Source organism: Marmota flaviventris, chromosome X (assembly GCF_047511675.1).
Source record: "Marmota flaviventris isolate mMarFla1 chromosome X, mMarFla1.hap1, whole genome shotgun sequence".
NCBI classification, from domain to species: domain Eukaryota; kingdom Metazoa; phylum Chordata; class Mammalia; order Rodentia; family Sciuridae; genus Marmota; species Marmota flaviventris.
Genome location: NC_092518.1, coordinates 44331367 through 44338450, shown reverse-complemented (window position 1 = coordinate 44338450; position 7084 = coordinate 44331367).

Below are 7084 nucleotides of genomic sequence, written 5' to 3'. Positions count from 1 at the left end.
GAGCCCGAATCGGAGGCAATTAAGCTCCGGTTCGCCTGCTTCGTGTGACTCAGCACTAACGATCCCGCTGAAATAATTGGCCGGCCCTTAGGAACTTACAGAGGTAAAAGCCAACCGAGCCTTCATAGGCAGTGGCCACAGGACTGAAACGGGGATTGGGAGAGACAGTCAGGACCCACCCGTTGCATTGGTTACCCGGCAAAGGGAACAAACGGTCACCATTTGCATGGGATATCACCATGGCAGAGAAATGGCATCATGGGTGGAGGAGATAACTGCATTGAAACCAGCGCGACAGGTGTGTAATCCCCTAGTCATCTCTCTCCACACAGCAGGGAAAACTTAAGGGCCACTCCCAGCTCTCCTGTGAACGCAATAACCAGACCGAGGGAATCAGGAGTGGCGCGGGACTCGTGGCGCGGAACTCCCGGCTACCGCTCCCACCAGTGCTGACAACTGAGGTCTCTTGCACCAGCTACCGGGGGCGTGGCTACAGGAGGGCAAGCAAATTCGCTGGGGAATCTCAGCCCCAAGCTCTACAAACTTAGGGTCTGAGGGAGGCAAACAGGGAGAGTGAGCCCAGGTGTTCATGAAAACAGGGCTCCCAGGAGCAGCAGACCTGGCGTGTAGCCAGTATTGTGGTGAGCGCCACAGGTGAGCATGGCCTGGCTTGAGGAAACACAAGACAAGGCCCTAGACACCCAGGATTGGAGACCCGCCCAGTCTAGGAGAAAGAGCTGCTGCACTGTGAATGGTTCCCACCTATTGAGAGGAGAAGCTTGGCCCAGTGGGCACAGCTCCACCTACTGGAAGAGAAGTTAATAGAACTCTAGGACTACATTTATTATTATTATTATTATCATTTTTTTTCTTTTCTTTTTCTTTTTTTTTTCTCTTCTTTTTCTTTCATTTTCAATTTTTATTTGTTGTTGTTCTTTAACTTTTTTCAATGTTTCTATTTTTTAAATTTTTTTTGTTTTATTATTATTTTTTTTTAAATTTTAATTTTCATTTTTTATTATCACTATTATTTTTGTTAAAATTTTTTTTTCGTCTTTTCTTTCTTTCTTTATTATCTAATCTTTGTTATTCTTGTTTCTTTTGTCTTTTCATTTCTTTTCAATTTTCTTATTCCCCCTTCCTTGAATTCTACCTGCCTACTCTCATTCTCTTTAGTGACTTCTTCCCTTCCCTTCTAATATCTTTCCTCTCAAGCATCAAATAAATCTATAAGAGTAAACAGTAACTCAGCAGTCAAACAGAACAAGAAGTAACATGAGCAACATAAAAAAGCAAGGAAGAAAAGGAGTACAAACAATGAAGGACAGCCTAAATATTCAGGAGGACCTAGAGTCAGCAGAAAAATGGTCATATAAAGAACTCAAGGAATACCTTAGACAGATGGAATGGAACCTTAAAGAAGATACGAGACAGCAAAACCAAACAGTGAAAGAACACTTTGAAAATGAATTACATAGACAGATAAAAGAAGAAGTTAAGCTTCTTTATCAGGAGATTGAGATTATAAAAAAAAAAAACCAAACAATAATTCTAGAAATGAAGGAAATGATAAACCAAATTAAAAACTCAATTGAGAGTATCACTAACAGAGTGGAGCAAGTAGAAGCCAGAACATCAGATAATGAAGACAAAATATATCATCTTGAAAAGAACCTAGCCAACTCAGAAAGGCTGGTTAAAAACCACGAGAAAAACATCCAAGAGATATGGGATAACATAAAGAAACCAAACCTACGCGTCATCGGGATAGAAGAAGGTACAGAGATTCAAACCAAGGGAATGAGTAACCTGCTGAAAGAAATAATTACAGAAAACTTTCCAGAAATAAAAAAGGAAATGGATATACAAATTTTAGATGCATACAGGACACCGAGCACACAAAATCACAGTAGACCAACGCCAAGACACATTGTTATGAAGATATCCAATATACAGAACAAAGAGAAAATACTAAAAGCTACAAGAGAAAGGAGGCAGATTACATTCAGGGGTAAACCAATAAGGTTAACAACGGATTTTTCATCACAGACGCTGAAAGCGAGAAGATCCTGGAACAACGTATTTCAAACACTGAAAGACAATGGATGCCAACCAAGAATTCTGTATCCAGCAAAATTAAGCTTCAGGTACGATAACGAAATAAAAATCTTTCATGATAAACAAAAGCTAAAAGAATTTGCAGCCAGAAAACCAGCATTGCAAAGCATCTTGAGCAAAACACTACACGAGGAAGAAATGAAAAACAATAACCAAAACCATCAGTGGGAAGTGCCTCTATAAAGGCAGAGGGCGGGGGGAAAGCTAACCATGGAGAAACAAACTAAATTAAATTAAAAAAAAAGAAGAAGATAAATAATCAAACATGGCTGGAAGTACAAACCATATATCAATAGTAACTCTAAACATTAATGGCTTAAACTCTCCAATAAAGCGACATAGGCTGGTAACATGGATTAAAAAAACAAATCCAACAATATGCTGCCTCCAGGAGACACATCTGATTGGAAAAGACATACACAGGCTGAAGGTGAAAGGTTGGGAAAAAATATACCACGCACACGGTCCTCGTAAGCAAGCAGGGGTGGCCATCCTCATATCGAATAAAATTGACTTCAAGACTAAGTTAATCAAAAGGGATAAGGAAGGGCATTATATACTGTTAAAAGGAACCATTCACCAACAAGACATAACAATTATCAATATTTATGCACCAAATAATGGTGCTGCGACGTTCATAAAACAAATTCTCCTCAAGTTCAAGAATCAAATAGACCACAACACAATAATTATGGGTGACTTCAACACACCTCTCTCACAATTGGACAGATCCTCCAAACAAAAGCTGAATAAAGAAACTATAGAACTCAATATCACAATCAACAAACTAGACTTAACTGACATATATAGAATATATCAACCATCATCAAGTGGATATACTTTTTTCTCAGCAGCACATGGATCCTCCTCAAAAATAGACCATATATTATGCCATAGGGCAACCCTCAGTAAATATACAGGGGTGGAGATAATACCATGCATTTTATCTGATCATAATGGAATGAAACTGGAAATCAATGATAAAAGAAGGAAGGAAAAATCTTACATCACATGGAAAATGAACAATATGTTACTGAATGATCAATGGGTTACAGAAGACATAAAGGAAGAAATCAAAAAATTCTTAGAGATAAATGAAAATACAGACACAACATATCGGAATCTATGGGACACAATGAAAGCAGTTTTAAGAGGGAAATTCATCGCTTGGAGGTCATTCCTCAAAAAAAGGAAAAACCAACAAATAAATGAGCTCACAATTCATCTCAAAGCCCTAGAAAAGGAAGAGCAAAACAACAGCAAATGTAGCAGAAGGCAAGAAATAATTAAAATCAGAGCGGAAATCAACGAAATTGAAACAAAAGAAACTATTGAAAAAATTAACAAAACTAAAAGTTGGTTCTTTGAAAAAATAAATAAGATCGACAGACCCTTAGCCATGCTAATGAAGAGAAGAAGAGAGAGAACTCAAATCACTAACATACGGGATGAAAAAGGCAATATCACAACAGACACTACAGAAATACAGAAGACAATTAGAAATTATTTTGAAAACCTATATTCCAATAAAATAGATGATAGTGAAGACATCGATAAATTCCTTAAGTCATATGATTTGCCCAGACTGAGTCAGGAGGATACTCACAACATAAACAGACCAATAACAATAGATGAAATAGAAGAAGCAATCAAAAGACTTCCAACCAAGAAAAGCCCAGGACCGGATGGGTATACAGCGGAGTTTTACAAAACCTTTAAGGAAGAATTAATACCAATACTTTTCAAGTTATTTCAGGAAATAGAAAAAGAAGGAGCTCTGCCAAATTCATTCTATGAGGCCAACATCACCCTGATTCCGAAACCAGACAAAGACACCTCAAAGAAAGAAAACTACAGACCAATATTTCTGATGAACCTAGATGCAAAAATTCTCAATAAAATTCTGGTGAATCGGATACAAAGGCACATCAAAAAAATTGTGCACCATGATCAAGTAGGATTCATCCCTGGGATGCAAGGCTGGTTCAATATACGGAAATCAATAAATGTTATTCACCACATCAATAGACTTAAAAATAAGAACCATATGATCATCTCAATAGACGCAGAAAAAGCATTCGACAAAGTACAGCATCCTTTTATGTTCAAAACATTAGAAAAACTAGGGATAACAGGAACTTACCTCGACATTGTAAAAGCTATCTATGCTAAGCCTCAGGCTAGCATCATTCTGAATGGAGAAAAATTGAAGGCATTCCCCCTAAAATCTGGAACAAGACAGGGATGCCCTCTATCACCACTTCTATTCAATATAGTTCTCGAAACACTGGCCAGAGCAATTAAACAGACGAAAGAAATTAAAGGCATAAAAATAGGAAAGGAAGAACTTAAATTATCACTATTTGCAGATGACATGATTCTATACCTAGAAGACCCAAAAGGGTCTACAAAAAAACTACTAGAACTAATAAATGAATTCAGCAAAGTGGCAGGATATAAAATCAACACGCATAAATCAAAGGCATTTCTGTATATCAGCGACAAAACTTCTGAAACGGAAATGAGGAAAAACACTCCATTCACAATATCCTCAAAAAAAATAAAATACTTGGGAATCAACCTAACAAAAGAGGTGAAAGATTTATATAATGAAAACTACAAAACCCTAAAAAGAGAAGTAGAAGAAGATCCTAGAAGATGGAAAAATATACCCTGTTCATGGATAGGCAGAACTAACATCATCAAAATGGCGATATTACCAAAAGTTCTCCATAGGTTTAATGCAATGCCAATCAAAATCCCAACGGCATTTCTTGTAGAAATAGATAAAGCAATCATGAAATTCATATGGAAAAATAAAAGACCAAGAATAGCAAAAGCAATTCTAAGTAGGAAGTGCGAATCAGGCGGTATAGCGATACCAGACTTAAAACTATATTACAGAGCAATAGTAACAAAAATAGCATGGTACTGGTACCAAAACAGGAGGGTGGACCAATGGTACAGAATAGAGGACACAGAGACTAATCCACAAAGCTACAACTATCTTATATTTGATAAAGGAGCTAAAAGCATGCAATGGAGGGAGGATAGCATCTTCAACAAATGGTGCTGGGAAAACTGGAAATCCATATGCAACAAAATGAAACTGAATCCCCTCCTCTCCCCATGCACAAAAGTTAACTCAAAGTGGATCAAGGAGCTAGATATCAAATCAGAGACTCTGCGTCTGATAGAAGAAAAAGTTGGCTCCGATCTACATATTGTAGGGTCGGGCTCCAAATTCCTTAATAGGACACCCATAGCACAAAAGTTGATAACAAAAATCAACAAATGGGACTTACTTAAACTGAAAAGTTTTCTCTCAGCAAGAGAAACAATAAAAGAGGTAAATAGGGAGCCTACATCATGGGAACAAATTTTTACTCCTCACACTTCAGATAGAGCCCTAATATCCAGAGTATACAAAGAACTCAAAAAATTAAACAATAAGAAAACAAATAACCCAATCAACAAATGGGCCAAAGACCTGAACAGACACTTCTCAGAGGAGGACATACAATCAATCAACAAGTACATGAAAAAATGCTCACCATCTCTAGCAGTCAGAGAAATGAAAATCAAAACCACCCTAAGATACCATCTCACTCCAGTAAGATTGGCAGCCATTATGAAGTCAAACAACAACAAGTGCTGGAGAGGATGTGGGGAAAAGGGTACTCTTGTACATTGCTGGTGGGACTGCAAACTGGTGCAGCCAATCTGGAAAGCAGTATGGAGATTCCTGGGAAAGCTGGGAATGGAACCACCATTTGACCCAGCTATTGCCCTTCTTGGACTTTTCCCTGAAGACCTTAAAAGAGCGTACTACAGGGATACTGCTACATCGATGTTCATAGCAGCACAATTCACAATTGCTAGACTGTGGAACCAAGCCAGATGCCCTTCAATAGATGAATGGATAAAAAAAATGTGGCATTTATACACCATGGAATATTACGCAGCACTAAAAAATGACAAAATCATAGAATTTGCAGGGAAATGGATGGCACTAGAGCAGATTATGCTTAGTGAAGCTAGCCAATCCCTAAAAAACAAATAGCAAATGTCTTCTTTGATATAATGAGAGCAACTAAGAACAGAGCAGGGAGGAAGAGCAGGAAGAAAAGATGAACATTAAACAGATACATGAGGTGGGATGGAAAGGGAGAGAAAAGGGAAATTGCATGGTAATGGAGGGAGACCCTCATTGTTATACAAAATTACATATAAGAGGTTGTGAGGGGAATGGGAAAATAAACAAGGAGAGATATGAATTACAGTGGATGGGGTAGAGAGAGAAGATGGGAGGGGAGGGAGGGGGGATGGTAGAGGATAGGAAAGGTAGCAGAATACAACAGTTACTAATAGGGCATTATGTAAAAATGTGGATGTGTAACCGATGTGATTCTTCAATCTATATTTGGGGTAAAATTGGGAGTTCATAACCAACTTGAATCTAATGTATGAAATATGATATGTCAAGAGCTTTACAATGTTTTGAACAACCAATAAAAAAAATTTTTTAAAAAAAGTGTTATTTTATCTTTGGGGAATATATACCCCTTCCCAATTCCTTCTTTTTGCTTTAATAAGTACATTTTAATAGTTTGATGATCTGTTTCAACTATGCCTTGTCCCTGTGGATTGTATGGGAATCCTGTTATATGAGTAATGCCAAATGATGAGCAAAATTGTTTAAAAGAGGTAGAAGTATAACCAGGGGCATTATCTGTTTTTAACTGTTTTGGAACGCCCACAGTAGCAAAATTTTGTAAGCAATGAGCTATAACATCTTTAGATTTTTCTCCGGCATGAAGGGAGCCCATCAAAAATCCAGAAGAAGTATCAACTGTAACATGCAAATATTTTAATTTTCCAAATTCTGGCAAGTGTGTGACGTCCATCTGCCAAATATGGTTAGGTATCAATCCTCTAGGATTGACTCCAAGATTAACTTGTGGTA